We start from the raw sequence: 6,179 nt of genomic DNA on the forward strand, positions 1-6,179 counted from the left end.
TGTTCTAAGCGCTGGGGAGCGTGCGATAATAATAATAATGGCATTTATTAAGCGCTTACTATGTGCAGAGCACTGTTCTAAGCACTGGGGAGCGTACGATAATAATAATAATAATGGCATTTATTAAGCGCTTACTATGTGCAAAGCACTATTCTAAGCGCAGGGGAGTGTACGGTAATAATAATAATGGCATTTATTAAGCACTTACTATGTGCAAAGCACTGTTGTAAGCGCTGGGGAGCGTACGATAATAAGAATAATAATGGCATTTCTTAAGCGCTTACTATGTGCAAAGCACTGTTCTAAGCGCTGGGGAGCGTACGGTAATAATAATAATGGCATTTAGTAAGCACTTACTATGTGCAAAGCACTGTTGTAAGCGCTGGGGAGCGTACGATAATAAGAATAATAATGGCATTTCTTAAGCGCTTACTATGTGCAAAGCACTGTTCTAAGCGCTGGGGAGCGTACAATAATAATAATGGCATTTCTTAAGCGCTTACTATGTGCAAAGCACTGTTCTAAGCGCTGGGGAGGGTACGATAATAATAATAATAATGGCATTTATTAAGCGCTTACTATGTGCAGAGCACCGTTCTAAACGCTGGGGAATTTACAAGGTGATGAGGTTGTCCCTCGTGGGGCTCACAGTCTTCATCCCCATTTTACAGACGAGGTAACTGAGGCCCAGAGAAGTGAAGTGACTTGCCCAAAGTCACACAGCTGACGAGTGGTGGAGCCGGGATTTGAACCCATGACCTCTGATTCCAAAGCCCGGGCTCTTTCCACTGAGCCACGCTGCTTCATCCGTGGGGCTCCCAGTCTTCATCCCCATTTTACAGATGAGGGAACTGAGGCCCAGAGAAGTGAGCCCGCTGTTGGGTCGGGCCCGTCTCTAGATGTTGCCAACTTGGACTTCCCAAGCGCTTAGTACAGTGCTCTGCACACAATAAGCGCTCAATAAATACGACTGAATGAATCCCGTCGGTCGCCACATGGCTCAGTGGAAATAATAATAGTAACGGCATTTCTTAAGCCGTTACTATGTGCAAAGCACTGTTCTAAGCGCTGGGGAGCGTACAAGGTGATCAGAAGCAGCGTGGCTCAGTGGAAAGAGCCCGGACTTTGGAGTCAGAGGTCATGGGTTCAAATCCCGGCTCCGCCATTTGTCAGCTGTTGACTTTGGGCATGTCACTTCACTTCTCTGGGCCTCAGTTCCCTCATCTGGAAAATGGGGATGAAGACTGGGAGCCCCACGTGGGACAACCTGATTACCTTGTAAATTCCCCAGCGCTTAGAACAGTGCTCTGCACATAGTAAGCACTTAATAAATGTCATTATTATTATTATTATTATTGTATGCTCCCCAGCGCTTAGAACAGTGCTTTGCACATAGTAAGCGCTTAACAAATACCAACATTATTATTATTATTATTTTTATTATCAGGTTGTCCCACTGGGGGCTCACAGTCTTCATCCCCATTTTACAGGTGAGGTCACTGAGGCTCAGAGAAGTGAGCCCACTGTTCTCCCCCTTCTAGACTGTGAGCCCACTGTTGGGTAGGGACTGTCTCTATGTTGCCAACTTGGACTTCGCAAGCGCTTAGTACAGTGCTCTGCACACAGTAAGCGCTCAATAAATACGATTGATTGATTGACCCAGTCCCTGTCCCACGTGGGGCTCAGTCTCAGTCCCCGTTTTACAGATGAGGGAACTGAGGCACAGTGAAGTGACTTTCCCAAGGTCACACAGCAGACAAGTGGCAGAGCCGGGGTTATTAATAATAGTAATAATAATGATGATGATGATGGTAGCGCTTAGTCCAGTGCTCTGCACATAGTAAGCGCTCAATAAATACGATTGATGATGATGATGATGGTATTTGTTAAGGGTCTACTACGTGCCAAGCTCTGTTCTAAGCGCTGGGGGAGATACAGAAGCAGCGTGGCTTGGTGGAAAGAGCCTGGGCTTGGGAGTCAGGGGTCGTGAGTTCCAATCCCGGCTCTGCCACTGCTCAGCTGTGTGACTTTGGGCAAGTCACTTCACTTCTTTGTGCTTCAGTCACCTCATCTGTGAAATGGGGATTAAGACTGCGAGCCCCACATGGGACAACCTGATCACCTTGTATCTACCCCAGCGCTTAGAACGGTGCTTGGCACATGGTAAGCGCTTAACAAATACCATCATCACCATTATTATTTAAAAGAGTAATCAGGTAGTCCCACATGGGGCTCACACTTTAATCCCCATTTTACAGATGAGGTAACTGAGGCATAGAGAAGTGAAGTGACTTGCCCAAGGTCACACAGTAGACAAGTGGCGGAGCCAGGATTAGAGCCCATGACCTTCTGACTCGCAGACCCGTGCTCTGTCCACTGTCTGCTAGAGAAGCAGCGTGGCTCAGTGGAAAGAGCACGGGCTTTGGAGTCAGAGGTCATGGGTTCGAATCCCGACTCCACCACATGTCTGCTGTGTGATCTTGGGCAAGTCACTTAACTTCTCTGGGCCTCAGTTACCACAGGGACTGTTTCTATATGTTGCCAATTTGCACTTCCCAAGCGCTTAGTACAGTGCTCTGCACATAGTAAGTGCTCAATGAATACGATTGATGATGATGATTAAGACTGTGAGCCCCACATGGAACAACCTGATCACCCTGTATCCTCCCCAGCACTTAGAACAGTGCTTTGCACATAGCGCTTAACAAATGCCAATTATTATTACTATTATTATTATTATCTGCTGTGTGACCTTGGGCAAGCCACTTAACGTCTCTGTGCCTCAGTGACCTCATCTGTAAAATGGGGATTAAGACTGTGAGCCCCACGTGGGACAACCTGATTACCTTGTATTTACCCTAGTGCTTACAACAGTGCTTGGCACATAATAAGCACTTAACAAATACCATCATTGTTGTTATTCCCTTGCTTCCCATGGAAGGGGAGGATTATTTCTGGGGGGCTAGTGACAGTACCCAATGGGGCGCCCCGAGAATAATAATAATAATGATAATTACTATTATGGTATTTATTAAGCACTTACTATGTGCCAGGCACTGTACTAAGCAGCAGCAGGGCTTACTGGGAGGCAGGAGGACCTGGGTTCTAATTCCCATCCCGCCACATATAATAATAGCTATGGTATGTGCTAAGCACTTACTATGTGCCAAACACTGTTGTAAGCGCTTGGGTAGATAGAAGGTAATCAGGTTGTTCCACGCGGGGCTCACAGTCTTAGTCCCCATTTTCCAGATGAGGCAGCTGAGGCACAGAGAAGTGAAGTGACTTGCCCAAGGTCACACAGCAGACTCCCAGTCCTGTGCTCTATCCACTACGCCATGCTGCTGCTTTTCACCCTTGTCTCTACTCTTTCAATGGTCTGTCTGCCCCTTCCTTTTGGGTTACCTTCTCCTTTATTATTATTATTCTTGCTGTCCACTGCCTTTCCCCATTTTATATACTAGCTTTCTTCACTCACTGATCTTCAGCCGACCTTCTTGATCCTCCGAAACTTCTCTGTATATATGTATACCGTATATATGTATATATACATATATATATATGTATATACGTCATCCCCCGGGCCTGGAATGCCCTCCCTCTGCCCCTCCGCCAAGCTAGCTCTCTTCCTCCCTTCAAGGCCCTGCTGAGAGCTCACCTCCTCCAGGAGGCCTTCCCAGACTGAGCCCCTTCCTTCCTCTCCCCCTCGTCCCCCTCTCCATCCCCCCATCTTACCTCCTTCCCTTCCCCACAGCACCTGTATATATGTATATATGGTTGTACATATTTATTACTCTATTTATTTATTTATTTATTTATTTTACTTGTACATTTCTATCCTATTTATTTTATTTTGTTGGTATGTTTGGTTCTGTTCTCTGTCTCCCCCTTTTAGACTGTAAGCCCACTGTTGGGTAGGGACTGTCTCTATGTGTTGCCAATTTGTACTTCCCAAGCACTTAGTACAGTGCTCTGCACATAGTATGTGCTCAATAAATACGATTGATTGATTGATTGATATGTTTGTATGTATTTATTACTCTATTTTACTTGTACATATCTATTCTATTTATTTTATTTTGTTAGTATGTTTGGTTTTGTTCTCTGTCTCCCCCTTCTAGACTGTGAGCCCACTGTTGGGTAGGGACTGTCTCTAGATGTTGCCAACTTGTACTTCCCAAGCGCTTAGTACAGTGCTCTGCACACAGTAAGTGCTCAGTAAATACGATTGATTGATTCTCTTCCAGCTGTACCTCATTCTCAGCTCTCCCAACTTTAACCCTCTTAAATCGAACTTCCGCTAGTTTAGAATTCCATCGATCAATTGAATATTCCCCCGGGCCTGGAATGCCTTCTCTCTGCCCATCCGCCAAACTAGCTCTCTTCCTCCCTTCAAGGCCCTGCTGAGAGCTCACCTCCTCCAAGAGGCCTTCCCAGACTGAGCCCCTTCCTTCCTCTCCCCCTCGTCCCCCTCTCCATCCCCCCCTTCTTACCTCCTTCCCTTCCCCACAGCACCTGTATATATGTCTATATGTTTGTACATATTTATTACTCTATTTATTTATTTTATTTGTACATATCTATTCTATTTATCTTATTTTGTTAGTATGTTTGGTTTTGTTTTCTGTCTCCCCCTTTTAGACTGTGAGCCCACTGTTGGGTAGGGACTGTCTCTATATGTTGCCAATTTGTGCTTCCCAAGCGCTTAGTACAGTGCTCTGCACATAGTAAGCGCTCAATAAATACGATTGATTGATTGATATATAGCGAGCATCTGCCGTTATCAGAGCACAGTACTAAGTACTTAGGGGAGAACGATCGAGGGAGAAGATAAAATCCCCATCCACAACATCGTCTTCCCGCTCCTCGCTCCAAATCTGCCAGGACTTGGGCTTCTCAGGGTGGCTTAGTGGAAAGAGCCCGGGCTTGGGAGCCAAAGGACATGGGTTCTAATCCCGGCTCTGCCACTTGTCTGCCGGGTGACTTTGGACAAGCCCCTTAACTTCTCTGGGCCTCAGTGACCTCATCCGTAAAATGGGGATTAAGACTGTGAACCCCATGTGGGACAACCTGATTACCTTGTATCTACCCCAGTGCTTACAACAGTGCTTGGCACATAGTAAGCGCTTAACAAATACCATAATTATCAGCGCTCAGAACAGTGCCCGGCACATAGTAAGCGCTTAACAAATACCATCATTGTTATTATTTTCTCCAGTCACTCAGAGCCCTTGGAAAATCCTACCTCTAGGAAGACTTTTCCCGATTCATTCCCAACACCAAAGTCCCATCAGTGCAACAGCTACCCTTAGTATATTCCACCATTTCTGCTTGTTTCCTCCAGGAAAAGTCACACTTATGGTTTATCCATGTCTCTCCTCCTGCTCCCAGGATTTATAAATCACTTTTGTCTGTCTCCCCCATTAAATTGTGAACTCCTTATTCATTCAATCAAATTTATTGAGTGCTTACCCACAATTAAGCCCTTTGGCAACCCCTTTTATGTAGGGAACCTGAGTTTTGCTTCCCTGGTACTCTCCCAAGCACCAAGTAGAGCGCTCTGTATTCACTGGGTGCTCAGGAAATGCCCCTGATTGATTGATTCATTGATGGGATGTTTACGTTTCTTTGCTGCTTATTCTCCTGGTTAGGGAAGTAGGTCCGCATCCCTCTTGATCCACGGGCCTGGAAATTTAGCAATAGAGTCATTAAAAAAAAATGATTCCAGTAAATGCAAATCTTCCCCCAAATTATGCCGTAACCTAGCTGTGGCAGAAATTAAGTTCATTCAAAGCACTGTACTAAGCACTTGGGAGAGTACAGTGTAACGTTGAACAATCACATCCCTGCCCACGACAAGCTCACAGTTTAGAGGTCTGAAATTCTTTTGTCCCTGATCAAGAGTGTTGCGTGTCTCCCTGGCCCTAGGTATGCTTTTATTGCCCCTTCTGCGTGCGTGTTTTGTGTAGGTGTGTGTGTGGTGTCGTGTCTGTATTTCCACTTGGCAGTACCTGTCTTCCCTCACCGCCCCAGCAAGTAGTGTCTTTTTCCTCCTCATCGTGTGTTGTCACTTGTTTCCTTGGGAGTCCCTGCCCCAAGTTAGCCCCCAGGTTCAAAATGGAGACGGAGAGAGAAAGAAAATGAAAATGCGTGTCGTCACTCCTACCCACTCCCTAACC

Source organism: Tachyglossus aculeatus, chromosome 7, assembly GCF_015852505.1.
Source record: "Tachyglossus aculeatus isolate mTacAcu1 chromosome 7, mTacAcu1.pri, whole genome shotgun sequence".
In the NCBI taxonomy this organism is placed as follows: Eukaryota; Metazoa; Chordata; class Mammalia; order Monotremata; family Tachyglossidae; genus Tachyglossus; species Tachyglossus aculeatus.